We start from the raw sequence: 21,518 nt of genomic DNA, 5'->3' as shown, positions 1-21,518 counted from the left end.
CACGTATAAATATTATATTAACGTTGAAAGAAGAGTGCAAATGAAAGGCGTAAATATAAAAGCGAAAAGAGATAGAGATGAGGGGGTTGGGTTGGGCTGGTCTGACGGTGGCAGAGTAGGCTAAAAGTTTCAACTGAACTTAGTTTACTTAGCTCGTAAATATCGTGCCGAGGAAAGCGCCTCTCTCGACGCCCATCATGACAGGAAAAGAGAGACGCGCGCGCGTGTTTTCTCGTCTATACGCGTGTGCAACAAGATTATCTTCGAGAGAACACGGTAAAAGAACAAGAAGAAAATAAAAAAAAAGAACTGTACGAAGCGAAGCTGGCTACTTTTAAAACTGTCTGCTACGCTTTATCCATTTTATAACGAGTGTCTATCAAATTTATTGCAACTTATTTTCATGGAAAGATAATCTATCTCTCTATCGAGTTCTTGTTCCATACGATAATTTTTTTAACGATTACCCGAGACACGTCGTTTTTTTCCCCCTTGTTGTGAGAATGTTTTTCTTCTTACTTAAATCTTGCAAAAAAAGAATATATGTATATATATATACATAAATAGGTACTTATTTATCAGCGCGTATGCACCTGAATAACAATTTATTTCTGTCGTAGTTAAGGCAATATACGATAACCGTAGGGTTTTACGCGTGTGCAACTTTAAATACGACAAGGATATATTCCTGTTCCATTGACGCAATGAACGAGTAACGTCAAAATAACCGGTTCTCGGTAAAGAAAGAGGCAAATTGGTGCCCATACGTTCCATAATGGGAGGGTTAGTCTAAGTCTTGATGGGAGAATTTTTCTGATCGCGTGCCATAGCCCGATTAACATTGAGAGAAATGCAGGGAAAAAATAGGTGAGATTTCAGGCCATTAGTATCGCATTGCCGAGGCTCCTTTTTTTCCATTTTCTTTTCTTATTTTTTTTTTTTTTTTCAAGAGTTAAGAGTGAAGAAATATTTTTCGACTAAATGAGTTGGTAATATGTACGAATCGTAAATAATTATGAAAGATATATCACACGTATGCACGATTTAATGCATTATTACAATATTTCGCAGAAAAAGAAAAGGAAAAAAAAATGGATATACGAGGCTCGATCACGAAAGATTTGCAAAAAGGATAATCATCCTTCATTTTTTCTTACTTCTTTTGACATATTGTTATTGAAAGTAACATACGTTCTTCTTTATTCCACGATGTTACTTTTATATCTACTTTACTTAGATTTTTGTCATCTCTTAGCACGAATCTCACACGAGATGGACTCGTGGTTCCTATGAAGTCTCCCTAATTTTTTTTTTTTCATTTTTTTTTTGTTCTCTTTGGGCAAACGAGACGAGGCAATAAGAAAAAGGCACAGAAGGTGCTAGCCGCAGGAAAGTGTAGAAGCACCCTATGAGACGGGATAGCGTGTCTGTTTTGATTTATAAGAATTCGCCACGAACCCCTAACTCACCTTTCTAAGTCTAGCCTCACCCCGGGCTCTCCTAGATCGAGCTAGATCTTTCTATCTTCCTCTCTCTCTCTCCATCCTTCTACCTATCTCCGTGAATAATAGGCAGATACCCCACTACCTAAGCAACCTCGCCTCGTTTCTTCCACCCTCTCTCTTAACACCCTCTCATCATCCTCCTCTTCTTATTTTATTTGTTTTCCTTCTTTCTCTTTACTCCATCTTTCTCTTTCTCTTTCTCTTCTTAACTTATCGTTCTCTTTTTATCTCTTTCTTTCTTCCTTTCATTCCTTTTTTTTTTTTACCAAACCCCCTTTCCCGACATCTTTCTCTGTCTTCGTTCATCGACCCTTTTTTCTTTCTTCATCTTCATCTTCATTCCTATCCCTTTTCTTCATTTTCTTTAAGGAAAGAACGTACGAGCTTGGTCTCGTCTCGTTGTTGGTCAACAAAACGATCTATCAACGTTTGTGCAGGGAATAAGAACAGCTACAAAACATTAGCGAGTCATGAACGATTTTGCATCGCCATTTTCGCGGTAAAGTTGAAGAAAGAGAAAAGGAAGAAAAGAGAAAGGGCTTGGGTTGCGGGGAGAGGTGGGGGGGGGGGGGGTAGGTGAAGGGAAGAGAAGAAAAGGATATAAGAATTAATATACGCGTATATCGCGAAATGTGCGTCATCAATCTTTTTACTTTATATATTCACTTAAAAGCCAGCCCTGTGGGGGTTGGTTTTCGCCAACGGTGATGAGGGCTTATAGTGCGAAGAGACGAATTTCGCGGTAAACTCGCGCCTCGCTAATTTTGCAAAAGCTCATGCTGTTTTTATATCTCTTTCTTTCATTTTTACCTTTCTCTTTCTCTCACTTTAACGTTTTACAACAATTTACTACTACTACTACTACTCTTGAGTTTACTTTGACGGTTTATGGGCTAATTAGATTGTTCCACGAGCAACCGAAATGTTATTCACATTTTTATTTCCTTCCTTTCATTCCTTTATTTTTTGATCTGTTAAAAAAGCTCTCACATAGGTTAATCATTCGTTATATGTTGGTAACATGTACAATTAGTATCATTTATAATTGTACATTGTTACGGTTAATAGATTTTTATTTGAAAACTATTAATATAGTGTTTTTCTGACGATGAAAAATTCAGAAATAAAAAGATTTGTATGCTTTAATTAGATATATAATAAATTTAATTTGAAAAAACTTTCTTTTAGAAGAAGTAAATTATACAAATACGAAAAGAATGTATTTTATAATTGTACACGTTGATATAATAACGGGAAAAATTTTTCAACTCAATTTTTTTCAATTGATTATCCTTTGTTATTTACTGTTAATTAAATGTTCTTTAGTGAAAGTCATCGTTTGCCAGGAACGTTAAAATAAATGTATTTAATTTAAAAAATTCAAGAATTTTATATAATAGAGTACATTAAAGTATTAGGCCTAGAAAACGATGACTTTTTCGCTCATGATTTTATTTTCGTTTTAAAAGAAATATTCGAAATTTACTTTGTGCCCTTTTTTTACCCATAAGACTACGACAACACAGTTCGACGCGTTAAGCGGGACAAGTTTTAAAGGGAGAAAAATCGTGACGGTCCATCATCGTAATACTTATCTTCTCTTTCTTTCTCTCTCTCTCTCTCTCTCTCGTTCGAGGTGAGAAAACACGACGATATAAATTCGAAGTCAACGAAATGTCTGGAAAGTTTTCCAATACGCCACGCGTGGCCTACTTACTTCCTGGATAGGAATTTTCACATCGGTTTTGAACACCTTCTCCGATATGAACCTTTACCTGTCATTTAACCGATCGCATATTACGTAACAATAATATAATCACTTTTTTCTCTTTTTTATTAATTTCCCGTTACATTTATAATATATTAATTTACAAAGTTCATCGGAGTGAAGGGAATGACGGTTTGTTAAATCGTTGAAAGTAGCTTACATAGAATTATATTATAATACATGTAATAATTTAGCCAGCTTCTCGATTTTGTTGAAGACTTCTTCTATTATTTTTTTTATTTTTTTTTTTTATTATACTCTTTCTCTCTCCGTACTTCTTATTCTTATTCAGTACGCCCGTAAACGCGGCCATTTATAGATCGATACGAGCTACTCGAAAGCTTGCTTAATTTTCTACTTTTCTCAAACGATAGGACCGCTATGATTATCGCATACTAGAGAGAAAGAGAGAAAGAGAGAGAGAGAGAGAGAGAGAGAGAAAGCTAATGTAAGTAGTAGGTGAGTGGGTAGAAGTAGAAAGGAGAGGCCTACTTTTACGAAATTACTAAACGATCTCGCTCGGATGCGTTAAATACAAACGAACTCGTTTTATCGGCTTTCATGTAGATCGTTCCTGATAGCGAACGAGCATAAAGGCGAGTCTATCCTTGCTTATAACACAAGCCGTGTCGATCGATGCTTCGTCGATTGAATTATTGCCTTTATCTTAATTAAAACAGAAGCTCGACCGTCGAAGCCAATACGATGCGATCGTAAAGAAATGCACGCTTTGATATCACAAACAATACCTTGTTAACGTTATATTTCTAAAGACCCCCCCCCCCTCCCCCTCACACCGGATTTCTTTACGCGAGAAGAAATTCCTTTTATCGTTACATTCATTTCGTTCAAGAAGAAACAACAACAATAAAAAGAAACTCTTTCTTTTTAAACACAAACTTATCTATTATACTTATAATTAGTTATGTTTCTATTGATCCTTTAATGCAGTAGTTTTCAATCTTTTCACTTCACCAACCACATCCATCTGTCTCCTACACCAATGGCACTTTAGATGGTTTTGGTTAACCCCACGATTAGAAAACAAAAATTATTTAAATAATGATGATTATTATAAAAAAAAAAAAAAAATAATTAATAGTAATAGAAAAAAAATTGTAATGTAAATATATTTCAAAATTATTTAAACGTTAACTTTATCTTCGGTATTTGTTAAAATTTTGATTAGATTGGGTCATGGCTCAATCAGTTGTACCTGTCAAATCAAATTTTCACTCTAAAAGAAAAAAAGATAAATTCATGACTATGCTTGTTCGAGTCGTGCATTAAGCCTTGCCAGGATGCAGTTGGAGTACGAATGTTTTAATGGAATTCTACGCGAGTTGAATCTTGACGAAAATTTGTAAGAGAAGTCAAATCTCTTTGTTTTTTTTCTTTTTCCGAAAGAGGAACAAATCGATAGAAGTAGGAAAAAATAATAGAAAAGAAAAGCAGAAAGAACTTTAGCGAGGCTGCGTTTTCTTCGACGTTCGAAATAACAGTCCAATTTCCTCGGCACGAAAAGTATATATATATATATATATATATATATATATATATAAGATATCGTCAGAGATATTTGCGAGGTCAGACTACGCTATTGCTCCCCGAGGCGTAAGACGGCATAGACCAGTCTCAAAATGACTTTGCATAACTTGTTTTCAAAAAAGCACCATCTCAACGATACATTTGCAAGACGTTGTCGTCGAGTAGTAAGGCATATTTTTATATTCCATCGTGTAATCGTGAAATACCAACTATTATCGTTTTAAGAAACTCTACTTTTATTCGTGACCAACATGTTTCATCCCTTTCTACAATCTCTCTCTCTCTCTCTATCTCTCTATTTATCTATCTATCTATCTATCTATCTATTTATCTATCTATCCATTTATGCATTGAAATTTCGAAGAAAGTTCGCAACAAGAACTTTCCAACTAAGAACCCGAGCACGTATATACATGCTTGTTCGTTTTATAAATGTAGCATCCTCAACTAAATAGAAGCCTGAAACGTTGTCGGTACGAACACAGTTACATGTTCTAGAAAGATAAAAAGAGAAAGAGAGAGAGAGAGAGAGATGCTTCTCTTATTGATCTGCAAAAATGATCTCCGTGAAAAGTGATAAAAGCGGTGAGAGCAGAGGACTGAAAAGTATTCAACCAACAGGTACAAGGTATTGACCATAACTGAAGGGAGATTCCGTTTGATGATCGTTTATTGTAGGATCCGATACAAACAGCAATGCTAGCAACGTCAGCAAAGGTAGTAACTAGTAGAGAGAGAGAGAGTAGAAGCCGCCTATGCGTTTTTTCCTTTCGTTTGCTGAAAAGGCGCTAGTGGTTACAAACGAAAGGCTTGCACAGTATACTTGCAACCGATAACAAGAACAATCTCTTTCTCTCTCTTTTTCTATTTTTCTTTTACCCATCTTCTTTTATTTTTCAACAGTAAAATTTTACTTAAATATGCGTTTGATAATTTTTCATGGAATTAAGCTTTTGAATCATATTTGTTTGAAAATCGTCAAATAATTGGAATTAAAGAGAAAAAAGGAAAAGAAACAAAGGTATGTAAAAATGTACCACCACGTATCAACGATGAAAAATCTACGATACCGATCTCGTTCCAATCTGTTGGCATTTACTAAAAGGAGAACACCAGTATAACGTCGAATAGTCGAGAAAGAAAGTTATGTTTTTTTATCGATCGAGTTGCAAATCGAACGCTAATACCATGAACTGAAGTATCGTATTAGTATTCCGTTGATCCTTGCGTGCTATCACACGGAATACTTTTTCTTTCTTATGCTATATACTTACCGATGTAGATACGTATAAGTATACGTGTATATTAATCGGATTAAGTACACTTTATGAGAAAAAGATTTACTTTAATTATTATTTATTTCATCGATCTATGCTGTTTAAGAAAAGCTTCATTCGTTGTTCTCGGTTTAGTACAAATAGGATTTTAAATGAGGATTTGATAAGATCGGTGATAAGAATTGAACGATTCACAGAGAGATTTCACAGGTCGAAGGGTATTAAAAATGTAGACTGATCTCGAAAGGCATAGGTGAATTAACTTGCAAATTCTCCTAGATCTCTGGATATGATTTATACACCCTTGCACACTTTGTAGGTACCTCTTAACCTCCCGTCAAAAGCATTCGTGCTCTTCATCCTCGTCTATCTTCTCTCTCTCTCACTCTTCCTCCTCTTCTCTCCCTCATTCCATCTTTCTCGTTTTCCCTTTCTTCTTTCTCCCTTTCCACCAAGCCCTATCTCTCTTGTGTTCTTCCGTTTCTCCATTTATTTCCTTTCTTTATTACTCTCCCATATTTTACGCATCCCCGTGGCCGAGCACACACAACCCTATTTCACAGATTCGTTTCCTTGGCTTAAGCCGTTCTTGCTGCTATCCTAGAAGCCGTCGCTTAATTACCAGCCGTTTAGCTCGTAATTGTTAATTTAAGCACGTTACGTTATTCTTCGTAGGCGCTCGTTAAATGTGAAAATGCAGCTCGCTTACGACGCAAACCGGGTGAAATGAGATTTCTCTTGGATACCGCGAAACGGAAATTGATAAAACAAGGAAGAACGAAGGAAATGATAGAGAAAGAGAGATTAAAAGAAAAGAAACAACAAAAATGACAGAAAAAGAAAATATTGAAAAAACGTACAAGCGAATGAAAGAACAATAGGAAAAAAATAAAATAAAAAAGAAAAAAACCCATGAGTATTTTGCGACAAGTTCTATCGTTAAACGAAGCGTTGTAAAGCGTTACATGGGAAAAGTGTGACGGCTGATATATACAGGCTTGCGCGTTGTGATAACGGCTGCGACATAGATAACAAGTTTACTATCGGACTTCTCCACGTTTACGAACGATCCACAAGCCTTAACAATAGCACGCCCTTCTTGGTTCTCATTCGTTCTAAACGCAGGTACTGTAAAACGTTCCTTTTACAACATTCTCGAGGAACAAAGTGTAATCAGTGACTTGTTAGAACCTATGTAATACCTTTTAATTTTTATAACTTTCATCTTACGTCAAATTCACTAACGATCGAGTTAATATGAAGACTTTTCTTCGAAAAGCACGGTTTATTGAAATACTTTTCTTATATTTTTCAATTAGTTTAAAGAAAAATAAATCGAGTATAAGTTGTAGCCTTGTAAGACGAGCAAAAGGGTTAAAGGTTCAGTGAGAAAGACCATATAGGGTTGGATAAGAGGAATGTAGGGCTCAAAGAGAGAGAAAGATAGATAGATAGAGAGAGTGAGAGAAATAGAACAGCACGTCACTCACTCACTCACTCACTCACTCACTCGTTCGCTCGTTCGCTTACCGCAGGCCACTAATTAACACTCGAGTTATTCGCAAATTATCCGTAAACAAGAAAATAGAAATATAGCTGTAATTAATACGTCGGCTCAAAGAGAGGCAAGCACGTCCGGGCGCACGCTCTGAAAACCTTCTTTTCCTAGGGAAAGCATATTCTTTGCGCCACTCACGCGGAACCTTTTAATCTTCACCGACGGCCACCTAGCATCCACCAACAGCATCCTCACCATCGTTGCTACTGCTACTGTTAGTGCTGGTGCTGGTGCTGGTGTTTCTGCTGCTTCTGCTGCTGCTGCTGCCGCCTTAGGCGAATGCGCGCTCAATTTTTCGCTTGACCTACCGATGACGAAGATCCTCGCGCTCACGATCAAAGTTTTCGATAAATATTTTCAATCCGGAGCGAACCTTTCCCCTTATGTCTCGTATCCTTTTACTTCTTCTTCTTCTTCTTCTTCGTCTACTTCTTTTACGTTTTTCTACCTTCTTCTTCTTCATCGTCATCCTCGTCGTCGTTAGCGTTGAAGCGGCCGACGTTTTACGACGGATCATCCGTTTTTTTCAAAGGAAGAGAAAATCTCGCGTTCGCAAGCGCAAAAGATCCACCATTCCCTTTTCCTACCTACGAAACAAATTTCAAAGTTAATTCTCTCGTTCTTATCAGAACTAAGAGCAACAAGGAAACTGGTAGTAGGTTCACGAGACGTGCATCCTCGAAAGGATTATTCTCCTACAAGGACATATTTTTAGTCTGCATCTCTGCAAGAATCCTTATACACATACACAAACATAGAGAGTCAAAGAAAGACAGTCTTTCTCTCTCTCTCTCTCTCTCTCTCTCTCTCTGTTTCTCTTTCTCTTTCTCTCTACTCTATCTCGTTTTCTCGCCTCTCTAAGACGTCCTTTCTCCTATCCTTACCAACGACTCGCTACGAGAGAATATTTCAGTCACGTAGAAGCCATCGTTCTCTCTCAAATACCGGAGCTTGCAGATACCGCGTTCGGTGCGCCGCTCTGAGTGATATTTTGCCATTTAATTCTCTCCCGTAGTTCCGTACGAAGCTGTCGGCCCGTCCAGAACCCCAGGCACCCTACTATTCTCTTCACTTCCTCTTCTAACTCTTAAAAAGAGACAGCACTCCTTCTTCTTAATTCAACCACGTTGCATACGCTAGCACCAATGATTTCAAAAGTTGAAAGCACGAGTCAAAGATTCTACAATTTTTCTTTTTTAAATATATTTTATTCTTATCTTCTTGCGTCTATTTTTTCACTTGGATGACGTGACTGACCTAATCCTCCCCCTCTTTACTATTTTTTTTGTTCTTTTTCTTGACTATGGTAGTGTTTTCTCTTCCATTTTCTCTCGTCTCGTCTCGTCTCGTTTCGTTTCGTCTCATCCCTTTTCTTTACCATTGTTGCCCACCACCATTGTTATTCGTCGTGCGAGCAGCTTGGCTGATAGCGCGGAACAGATTAAACTGTCTTTGTCGATGAAGTACCATGGAGAAGACGAAAGAAGAAGGAGAAGAAGAGAGATAGGTGATGGTAGGTGATGGACCCTTCTCTCTCTCTCTCTCTCTCTCTTTCTCTCTCTCTCATCCATCGGAACTATGCAATTAGCGTCAAACCCGTTTGCCCCTTTCTACCAAGTCTCTTTGTGCCGATGCGAATCGGTCTGATCCTAGATTCGTTGTGACATAAGTTCTGGATTACACAATGTTCCCAATAGACATTAAATTTGATATGATTTTCATGCAAATACATAGCAAATCGCGCTTTATCTTAAACCATTTTATCCAATTTGTTCACGAATTAACTATAAATTATTCTATTATATTTCTTTCCGTCGTTTATTTTTATTACAAACAAACAAAAATGTACAATATGATAGCTACAGTTGGTTTCTTTTCTTGATTGTAATTTCTGGAATAGAGGAACAAGATTAAAAGCTCGTCGATCTTGATTCATTTGTGCGTCCTCTTCTTTTTTTTCTTTTTTTTTTCTTCTTTTTTTTTCATCTATAGATAATATGGAAATTCGGTTATCTGGCGATCCGTAGCCACATATAAATCACATATCGTACGGTCACATACATACGTACCTACGTACGTATCTAATCTATGTACTATGTACATTCGATGACTCTACCGACACGATAACGATTTTTCGTTGAATAAAACGCATTTCGATCTTGTCGACGTTACCCTTTTGTGAATAGAGAAAAAAAAGGAAAAATAGTTAAAAAAAGATCGATGAACTTTATAGAGAGAGAGAGAGAGTTATTTTTATCTAATCTTAAAAATTTTGAAGGAGACCACTGAAATAAGAGGAATTACAATACGTTAGCCAAAATGTGAGCACTATAAATTGCCTCGATGAACCTTTATTATCTTTACCCTACCACAGTACGTGGATGCTGCAGTAGCATTATACTAGTCGTCAGACTTTATTACAATCAGCGTCCCCTATTTATAAAGTAATAGTGATTTATAAACCACGCTGTAAAGTAACGAAGGGAAATGGTGGAAGATGTGAAACGTGAATCAACGCAGCGTGGCTCCCAACGACAAGAACGGACGTCGAGCTTTAGTACGCTCAAAGGGTAGAGAAAGGAAAGGGAGTGAAAAAGGGTTTACGTCGTTCCTAAAAGAGAAAAGGGTAAAACGAAAAATCTCTGACTACACATAACCAGGACGGAAACTTGTTAAGCCTTCGTGAAAATTAAAGAGCTTACGCTAAAATTACGAAGAAACGTGAAAAACTGCATCGGTGCTTATGCAACAACGTCACACAGCTGCATACTATTTGCAACAAGTTACTGGAGAAACATTTAACTTTGGACAGTTCCAATTTAGTTTCAACATTCTCTCTATTCGATATTCCACTACTCTTTTTTACTTCAAACATTGCGTATATAAATTTTCAAGATTTCAAAGAAATTATTTGTATTTTGTGAAAAAGAGAAAGAAAAAACAGAACACAAGGATATTAATTAGTAAAATCCTAAGCTATTTACTTAGCGATCGTTAAGAGCCCTGTTTTTTAATGAAATTGACGGATATTTAAAACATGGTAGTAGTTGTTTATCGGACAACGTGATTTCACTTTCATGATTGCACTTCAGCTTTTGACGAGAGACGTTTTCGAATGTTCGTCCTGTAACGAGCGGTGCTCGCGCAGCCGTTTCACGATCTCTTCCCACAGAACATCATTATTAACGCAGTCACAAAGCATTACGCGGAAGGGCTCGTCAGCTGATCCGTCCTGATTGCTTTTCCGCCTCGCCAATAAAGATAATAAATTTTTTATTTCGCCAATACGAGCTTACGTAAACAAATACACTCTCGAAAATCCACGTTTCTCTTCGTGTTTTCTCTCACCTCTTTTTTCATTTTGTATTTTTCTTTCTTTCATTCCTTTTCTTCTTCTTTCTATTTCCCCATTTTCTTCTTTTTATCTTCCCTTTTCTTTTCTTTTCTTTTCTTTTCTTTTCTTTTCTTTTCTTTTCTTTTTTACCCTACCCTCGAAATAATTTCGAGCGGAGATGCGGATCGCCAAGGATGACGTTATGTATTCGACTCTCGAATCTGGGTTGAGACAAAGAAAAGGAGATAGACAGTACGGATAAAAGACAGATAGACCGGTTTCGTTCACAATGGATGCGGTGTAAGTAGGTCGTAGAATAATGCGAAGACGCGCTGGAAACGATTCCTCGCCGAGTAAAACCGTACGAAGTAATCCGGTGCGTTTTCTTCTACTTCTTTTTCCCCCCATTCTTCCTTAAGAAAGAAAGAAAGAAAGACAGACAGACAGACGTATATGAAGTATCAATATCATCAAACCGAAAAGAAATCGTTATCAAACATTCATACACACACACACACACACACACGCACTCACTCACATATATAGTATATACACCCACTTCGATAAAGAAAATGATTTTTCTGTTTATCTGTAAGATCAAGGGAACCTTTCAAAAAGGGAGGACAATGACACTCACCTTCTCATCATCCTACCAGTTCTCTCCTCCTTTTTCCCCTTCCACCCTTTTATTTCGCGAGATGGATAAACGGCGTTTCGTGTCTCCTGGAATAACCGGCCACGATACTGCGGCATGAAATTGGACGACGCTGTCACAAGAATCGCATTAGTCGCCGAGCGTAGCGTGCTGGAAAGTGCACACACAAGCTAATTACAGGACGACACGAATGCCTCTAATTACTTTTATTCCAGTTCCGACGAAATTTGTTGGTGCGGGATTTCCCGTGGGCAACGTATAACCTCACGCTCGAAACCCCCCTCCCCTCAACCCTCACCCCTTTCCCTCTATTTCACGTTCGCGTACTATTCCTCTCTTTCTCTCTCTTTCTCTTTCTCTTTCTCTTTCTATCCATCTATCTGTACGTGTTTATAACAGTAACGTTCATCTAGCCGTACACGTCTACCAACCGCTTTGGTATCGGCGGCGGTCATTAAAATCCTCGATCGAGGATAATCCGTAAAGTGACCGAAATCTCGATGACAGAGCGCCGACAGGGCTCCAACCGGCAATTTCATTTCATGGGATAGTGCATTCAACCAGTGCTACACTCGGTTCACACCTAACGATTCCTATCCCGACTGCTAAAATCAGCTAGGATTTTCATTCATCGTTTGACCTCTACCTACCACAGCCTCTCGTTCCGTTTTTCCATTCCCAATTTTTATTCTTTTTTCTTTTCTTACTACGGAAAAATAATGATTTGAAAATATTTTTCAGATGAATCCTATACGAAAGAAACTTGGTCTGTTATTGTCCTCATTTTCACGTATCGCATCATTCATTTTATTATTTTCTTCTTTTTTAGTCTTTCAGAATTTTGTACCTAAGTTTCTTCTTCAAAGAATGATATTTTCTTTATTGAATTGTAACTTATTTAGATGGATATTTAGAAAACCCGGTACTATTTTATGTCACATGTGGCCCTATGATCTGGTTTAGCTAACAAAAGTGAAAGGAAAAGTGATATCTGTTAGGAATTGTCTCGGTGCACAATTGAGAAATAAAAGAAACGCACCTACCTACCAACCTATATACTTACTACCTACATTCTTACCTATGTACCTGTTTACCTACCTATCCAGTCACTTTTCGAGCGGCATGGCAGATCTTTTAAATGACACTGCAATACCGATAGGGCTGAGAGAAAAGCCGATGCTAGCACGAAATTGCTTTACTCTTCAGGGACGACGATCTCGTTCTTCTCACTAACATGCGATCGACTCGTTCTTGCACATCGATAGTAGCAATTTACCTTTACCATTAGATACTTATCTCTAGAACGATTTGGAATCTTCTTTTCTTTCAAAAGAGAAACCATCCTCTTTCGCCTTGTTTAAAATGATCCTCGAAGAAACTATATAGATATATATATATATATTCTTTTAATATGATGTCTTGAATCATTAAACGTTAAATCCAATCATCCGTTATGTGTATATAGATATTTATATACAAGTTTTCTTCTTATAATGATACAAATCTAAAAAGGACAAAATATATAAGAATATAAATATGACAAAGAATACAGTTATCGAGTACAAAATTATATATTATAATAGTACGTATTGAATAGTATTGTATATTATAAAAGTATTGAAAAATGTTCAGTAAGGGAAGTAAAGTATCTTAAATAGCTCGAGGACACAACGATTTAATATCGAACTAATAGGAAGCACGAAGGATGTGCCACGAACAAAGACGAAGGAGAAGGTGTCAATAGAAATCGCGATGGGTAGGTAGGTAGGAAGTATCGGACTTCGTTCATTCGAGCTTTTTGTAAGCGTGTCGAGGACAGTGTTCTGGTAATGACATCAGCCAGCAGCTAGCTAATCAGCCAGCATTAGTCTACTACTTCGTGTTGGTCAAAGGGATAAAAGCAAGGCATGGGTTGCTTTTTATCCTCGGGTTTTTTTCAACACAAGTTCAATAAAGAGATAGGTATTATAGGAAGGATAGGGGTAGAAGAATAAAGTCGGCCTTTCCCTTCTCTCTCACTCTCTCTCTTTCTCTCGTTCTTTCATTTTCTCTATCCCTCTTCTTTCTCTAACACACCTTCTCTTACTCCCTTCGTCACTCTTCGTTTCCCAACCAACACAACACCGCTATTCCATCCCATCTAGACTTCACTTTGCTTGGTATTTGAAAATAGCCCGGAAGCGAAGCTTAGCAAACGCAGGCTGAAAAGTTTGGTAAGCGAGCACACCACCTAACCACCTTACTGAGTTGGTAATTCAAACAAGGCTAACCCCCGTGGTGAGGCAGGAGGATCCATAAATCGGTAAAAGGAGAGCAAAACGCCTAGATTGAAGAAAGTTGGGGGTAATAGATAGGGAGGTATAGGCGTCCTACGGAATACCAAATGAGCGGAGAATAGAAGCGCCTTCCAGTCACATATTCTCTACCGAGTGTTTCAACTCTCGACCTTTAATATCCCCCCATCCCTGATCCGAGATCCTTTCCTCTCCCAACCCTTTTCCTTTTTCCTTCCTATCTCTTTTTCCTGCTTTCCTACTTTTCTCTTTCTCTTCCTCGTCGACTAACCGTATCGCGTTTCTTCTTCACCAGGTCGTTTCTCCAATATTTCCAGACTTCCCAATTCCACGCGAGACCTGCGAGGAATAACTGAATTCGATTTCCACAGAGTAGTCGCGAGAAACAACGCCGCCGATGCTCTCTCTCTCCCTCCCTCTCTCTTTTATTTTCTTTTTTCTCTCTCTCTCTCGTGTCTCTCTATCGAATCTACTTCGACAAAATAATTTCGAAGCTTGCAACGGTCCAAGAGATTCGACTCGATCGTATAAGCACTTGTTTGTCGCCTCGATCCAAATTTTCAGACTATTCGAATAAAAGAAAGAAATAGAATCGTTTATAGAGATTCGTAATAGAACGTAGAACTCTTGCCACGGACGGTTTGCGAGATCTTCATCGCGAAAAGTTAGGAACTACGGAAGTAATAGCCACGTCGTGGATTTAAGAGAAGAATCGGAAAGAACGAACTGAGAGAAAGGAAGAAAGAAATGAAAGAAGGAAGGAAGGAAGGAAGGAAGGAAGGAAGAAAAGATAGAATGAAATAAAGAAAGTAAGAAGAGGTTAGAAGGGAAAAGTTTCGGCCAGGGGGTTGTCAAAGTCCATTCGCAAAGTCGAACGACGAGCACGGAATTCCGTGTCTAATTGAAGGCTAGTAGCTAGGACGATTTCACCAAATAACCCTGACCTCTTTCATCCTACTACAGTTCCTAACATTTCTCACGACTTTTCTAACTATTTCTCCACGCGAGAAAACAACGATGAAAATCGTAATCTCTCAAAAACGATTATTCTTTTTTCTTTTTCCTTCAAAATTGTTCGTAACGATCACATTTTCAACACATTATACGCTAAACGAATTGTCGATTCTCGCTATGAGATTAATTTAGCTTGACCTCTTACCATCGATAAGTATTTATTCGGTAACAAAAATTTATGTCCATCCAAACATTAACATGGTATAATCCGTGGGTGTACCTTAGTAGGTAGCGCGTGCGCGCAAGTTGAGTTACATTCAAAAGCAAATACTTCTGATGTATCCAACAACGACCTCCGAACACAAAGCAAACCTTCTGCCAGACAGAATCCGTAGAGGGATTCAGGTTTAAAGCGGTATATTCTGGATCACTGCCTCAAATACGATATGGTATGCCACCACAAACGCATTGTGTAACATCAAAGTACCGTAATCTACTTAGAAATCCGATATTTGCCAATACGTTCCCCAAGCGCATGCCTTGCTAGCGTTAAATCTCTACTTCTCCGATGCGTTACAAGCCCATTCCTACCTTATCGTATCCCCGAACGAGCGTACCAATTTACCTTTACGCTGTAAAGGTAAAAAATACTAAATCATATTCCAACGAAATTATACGAACGGTTCAGTCCACTTTACCTTCCGTTGTTTTCTTTCCTTCTCTTCTTCTTCTTCTTCTTCTTCTTCTTCTTCTTCTTCTTCTTCTTCTGCTCCTCTTTTCTATCTTCTCTTCTCTTTTCCCTGTTTTTATCCTTTCTTCTTGCCTTACACTTTTTATGGTTCTCTTTCCTTCTTGCTAGCTCGAATTTCTTCGAAAATAAAAGTAAAGAGAGAAAGAGTAAACGCGATTTTTAGGGCGATTTTAGCTTCCTACTAGGAACCTACATAGGTACACGTTTCTTTGTAATACGCTTTTAACGAATCGTTTAAAGTCAAGGAAAACGAGTCGACGAAACGATGGTGTGGCATTGAAGATCGTAAAACGGCTACCTAATTCCACTGGTTTGCTTTCGAGAGGTTTTCTTCTATCTTTTTTTTTTTTTGTGTATTTTGACGATACTTATATACTAATAGAGTATTTCTACTACCTACTTGTACCGTGAAAACACGGAGAAAATAATAATAATAAAAAAAAAGTGATTTCGTGCTTTGAAAGTATTCGGTAAACGAAGGTAACAAATCGAGTCATATAAGCCATCGGCCAAACGCATCGAATGCACCAGCCGTATTACCCGACGTCACACTTTCATAAATTCTCATTCGCGTAATTTGACTCACTGCGCTTCACCTCCCTTTATTACGTTCGGGATGCTCTTTCCAAGTCGCTACCGACAAAATATTCCGCTTCTTTTCCTACGTGGAACGAAGAGAAACGGCCTTGAAAAGAGTTTCGATGCTAGGTATGAGAAAAAGTCGGAGAACGTTCGCCATTATCCTCTTTCTTTCTCTCTGTTTTAGTTTCATCGAGATTTTTCTCTTATTTCAAGGATTCTAGTTTAGCGTGAATTCGTAGTAAGTTTTTGGAAGCAAACGTACCAACACAAAAGTTAATGAATAATAAAACTTGAGATATGTCAGTTTTGCGATTTGAAAAAAATATACAATTTTAATATTGCCCTAGATATTACTAACAATTGTAGTTTCTCGTGGTAGATAGTTTTCTCGTTGATTTTTTTTTTTTTTTTTTCAGTACAAATCGGTACAATTTTTCTCATCAAACTCTCTCTCTCTGTCTCTATCATCGTCAAATTTTTCATTTATTTTTACGTAAACAAAAATTTAACCTATATTCTCATTCTCTCTCCTCTTATCCATCATTATTCTTGATTGAAAATTTGATGTAAGTATAGTTGTTCTCGAACAACTATAACATACTATTATAGGAACAATGCAATAATGAAAGTCAAATATTTTTAATCGCTAGTACCGCGGAAAGCAACCACGCGTATGCGCTGTAACGCGTTTTGGGAATGGGTGCACCGCGCGCATAGTAAATGGATCGACCAATATTTGCGGGCTTTTGGCAAACAATCAAACAAACAGAAGCTGCACGCCATGTTCGAACTAAATGTTAGTTAGCGCTAGTCAGGTGTGTGTCATTTCCATTAGTAGTGGTCGTGATTGTCTGGCCTGTAACGTGCGCCATCCCTTCTATCTAAGCGAACCGTGCACACATTTGCCACTCTCCTACGCTTAACATTCGGAACATTTATACCTATATGTATATACATAGTACGTACATACGTCGAGTAGAAACGATGTTACACTTTACTTTCAATGTTAGCTTCGCGAGATTTGTCGTTCTCGCATTATGCGTTTCCTCTCTCTCTCTCTCTCTCTCTCTCTCTCTCTCTCTCTCTCTTTATATATATATAATTCTCAACCCTTTTCTCTTCATTCCTCGACCCTGATATCGTTGAACCCGTTTGCCCTTTGGAAGTACGCATATTCAACGCATACTGATATTAAACAAACCCCAAAGCAACACAACGCATTTCAATAGAGAAAGTGAAACATTTATTTTGCGACACATGTAGTCGAATCAGGTGGGATGGTATAGTCACTACCATCGTAATTCTACGTTCGTACAAATTCAATATCAACTACGGTCAAATCAGAGAGTAGTAGTAGTAGTAGTAGTTATTGCAAAGTCAAGCAAACGAGAATCCAAACGAACTGACCGTATTATTATCGTTAAACAATGAGATATAAAGATCGAAATTAGTCGTACTGAATCCCAATTGAAATGTAATCGAGAGTGAAAATGTGAAATTACTTCCGGCTTAGACAGAAAAAGAATGAAGTAGTATTGTCGAGTTCGTGTCGAACGAAAATAATCCAAGAGAGAAAAAGTATATCGAAAATGCACGCATGAAAAAGTTGATACGAAACGATAAACGAGAAACATATAAAGAGAGTGAGAGAGAAAGAGAAAGGAGAGAGGACACAAAACGACGTCGTTGAGCGAAAACAAAAATCGTAATTCACCGGGACAACTGTATTTTTCTTCCGCACGGGGAATCTCGTCTGGCAGATTGAATCGTCGACTGACTGTAAGAGAGAAAGAAAAAGATACAGGGAAAAATTGAGAAGGAAGAAGAAAGAAAAAAGAAAGAGAAAGAGAAGTAAAGAGATATATACATACGTATTCGCGTACAGCTATGTACCTGTGAACGACTTTGATGAAGTTACCGGACAAGCAGACAACACCCTGCATTCACGAGGAACGCCCTGTTGCAAATGTCTCTGCTCGGAGAAAGTTTGTATCGGTAACACCGGTGGTGTGGGTAGTGGTGACCGAATCGTTGTCAAAGTAAATGCCACGGTACTCCAAAGAAAACAAGGAAACTTGCTTTTGCAAGAGAAAAATAAAAACAAGTGAGGAGAAAGGAAAAAGAACAAAAATGCATTCTTCTATCGTGTTTCAACTGCAACACGGGATATATACGTGGAATATCAGAATACATTTGGGAGAAAACATTGTCGCGTTTAAATAAAAATGAACAATTCTAAAGTTGTTCAAAGAAAGATTTAACGCGATAGATAGTTAAGAGTTGAAGAACGATCTAGATATATTCTGTCATAACGCATTTAGAATAGATATACACGTTCGCATGAGTATAAGCCATATAATTCATCGTCTGTGACCCATATCCAACTAATTTTCAGATAATTAATATTTCAGTCGCGGCTTTGTTACGCGCGAGTTAATTTCGATTTGGCCACGTTTCAGTTTCCTGCAATGCTCTGCCACCGCTGTACGACTCGCCCCATGCCCTGATCCAACCCCTTCTGCAAACGGTCTCCTCTTTCCCTTTTCCTCCCCCTCCCTTTCTCTCTCTCTCTCTCTCTTTCTGTCTCTTTCTATTTCTCTTTCTCTTTCTATTTCTCTCTCTTTCCTCTTCCTCCGGTTTTACTGCCCATTGCATCCCCCTATCCCTTCCTCTTTCCCTTTCTCGATGCTTCCACTCTTTCCCCTCAGTTAAGCCGTTTCCCGTGGAAAGCACCGAGCAACCAGTCGTGTGCATTCGGACGAGAAGTGCGTGCATAATTTATTTTCACTGTATTCTCTCCTTCTCTTTCTCTCTCGTTTCTCTCTTCTCTCCTCCTCCCCTCTCTCTTTCTCTCTCTCTCCCTCTCTCTCTCTCTTACTGGCTAGCTCGCTCGTTGCATTCTCCCTCGTTTTCTCTTTTCTCTCTCTCTTCTTTCTCCTTTATTCCGTTCAACAACATCCCCACAAACTTCATGCCGTGGCGATTGAAAACGCGCCTATCGGATTTGCGTGTCGGTGCTTTGATATCAAGGGGAGGACAAGCAAAGGCCTACAGAGGGCTAAAAAAAATCTATACGATTTCTGCATCTTAATGAGAGAAATCTGTATGTTTCAAAAACGAACGATATATATGTATATATAAATTTGTATATTTTTTTCTAATTAATTTAAAATTTTTTATCTTTTTTTATTTTTAATACCTTTAAATTCCAAGAGAGATGGAAAACGGAACATGACAAGGGATTATTTTTCGAGCTAGAGTAAAATTAATCGTCAGGGATGCAAACAAAAGGGATCGCTCAGAATAAACTTGATTTATTTTCTTCTGACATTTTATTAATTATATGTCGAAAGATGTTAGATCATTTATATCGAGTTATAGTTAGAAGGAAGGGTACGATCAGTTAGTATCCTATATATATATATACATAGATATATCGTAATACTTACAGAAGACGGGTGGATCATAGATGGGTGGATCATAATCGTATCCAATTTTACTCCCCCTTTCATCCATTTGTTGCTTTTCTACAAACGTATTAAATACCGACTATTTGGCTCGCACATCGGATTAACCCACAAGCACATTATACCCCGAAGTTTACTATCCCGCCTATAACATAATTATTATTTTGACTTGGCTAATGAAACAGGGAGCACCGAAGCGTTAGTAATCAACTGATTAACGTTTCATAACCATTATTCGGGGAGAGATAAAACCGCTTTTCCACAAAGCAAGCACTACAACTCAAACCACATTACGTGTAAACGCATTAGCGTGTTCGATCGAATATCGTTCGGCGATCGTTCGATTCGTTTACAAATTGTTACGATAAAACAATCCACAAAAATTCATAAATGCTGGAGTTAATAATTTATTTTCTACGGATAAGTGAGAGAGAGAGAGAGAGAGAGACTCAAGAACGATAGCGTAAGCTTTATCAAAAATGTTCCGAAATGGAACATCGTGATTTGGAGACTAGACGCTGGCTTGGAACCCAAATGTTTCAGGATTGCATCAGGATTCTCCTCCACGTCACCAGGAAATGGCGATCGTTTCCTCTTCGTGGCCTCCGTAGCCGTTCCTCTGTCTACTGAGGATTTAACTATGCAGTATCCTTCTACCTCAAGACATCTTTTTTGCTTTCATCGCAATAGAATTCCACTCTTTGGCACGATTTTGCAAAAACAGAAGAAAAAGGAACTAGGAGAGAGATTACTGTGTGAAATATATTATGTATAGATAGATATAAACCTTATATATATTATCTACTAAATATAATTTCATCTTAAGACAAATCTTTTCGTTAAAATTCAATTTTATTCAAATGTAATCTTGGTCAACTTGGAAATTTTAAAACATGAAAAAGTTTACCGAATATAAAAAAAAAAATATTTAATAACCATGAGATAAATGTAAAGAGCAAGTGAGAAAATAGATGCTTCTAAACTGTCGACGAGTTATCTACCAAGACATTCATACGAAAGTATTAAATGCAACGAACACGAACGTGTACGCACACATTGCACATAGGCGTTCATTTCTTTGGTCGCACGTCGATATTGCATATCGAGGCACAATTTCTCAGATCATTACACCTCGCTGCTTGCCAGCACAAGCTCTACGCCCGCTATCGGTGTGGCTGTGCGAAGGGAAAGAGAAGGAGGTTGAGGGAGGGTAAGGAAGAAACGATCTAGGATTTCGCGTTAAATCATGCAACCGCCAGCCATCAGCAAGATTGCCTCCGTGATTTTTCCATTTGGCTGCAAACAAACTAGTAGGTAGCTTACTAGGTATATATATACATTGTACATATGCATACGTGTAAAGAAATAAATATGTGTCCTTGAATGTAAAACTTAAGTGTACAGCATCGTTGATCCATTGCAATGGGATTTAGATTTTTCCACGAATAAAAGAAAATAATATTCTTTGTAAAACGAACTAATGAGAAAGTGTAAAAAATAAGTAACAGTTTAGATAGATGAATTATCTATGGTCCATAGTAAGCTAACAGAAAGTGCAAAATTCGTATTATTCGTCGACTAGAAACGCGTGGAAGTTCATCGATCGCATACGAGTAAAGGGAGCTTCTGTTTTCGCAGTGATAACAGGAAGCGAAAAGGAGGAACAAGTTCCGGACTCTGTAGTCCGGTAGGACGATTATTGCGGTTACGTGGGAAGTTGCCGAAGTGGAAAACCACCGGTCTTATCTTATCGTCGTGATTTTAGCCGCTTTTCGTTCCAACGTTGAAACACCGACAGAGCAACGTTTGCTCGAATTCCTTAAAA

General features: G+C 38.0%; 1 protein-coding gene across 10 annotated transcripts in view; it reads left to right on the top strand.

Moving 5' to 3' along the window:
- Positions 1–21,518, top strand: part of LOC107065093 (nucleolysin TIAR) — a 418,517-nt gene that overhangs the window by 264,169 nt on the left and 132,830 nt on the right. The gene's annotated exons all lie outside the window — the stretch shown is intronic.

This window comes from Polistes dominula, unplaced genomic scaffold (genome assembly GCF_049000335.1).
Source record: "Polistes dominula isolate Pdom_NZ unplaced genomic scaffold, Pdom_raw_medaka contig_28, whole genome shotgun sequence".
Taxonomy (NCBI): domain Eukaryota; kingdom Metazoa; phylum Arthropoda; class Insecta; order Hymenoptera; family Vespidae; genus Polistes; species Polistes dominula.
The sequence above is the reverse complement of the archived record's forward strand: the minus strand, read 5'-3'. Positions and strand labels throughout refer to the sequence as shown.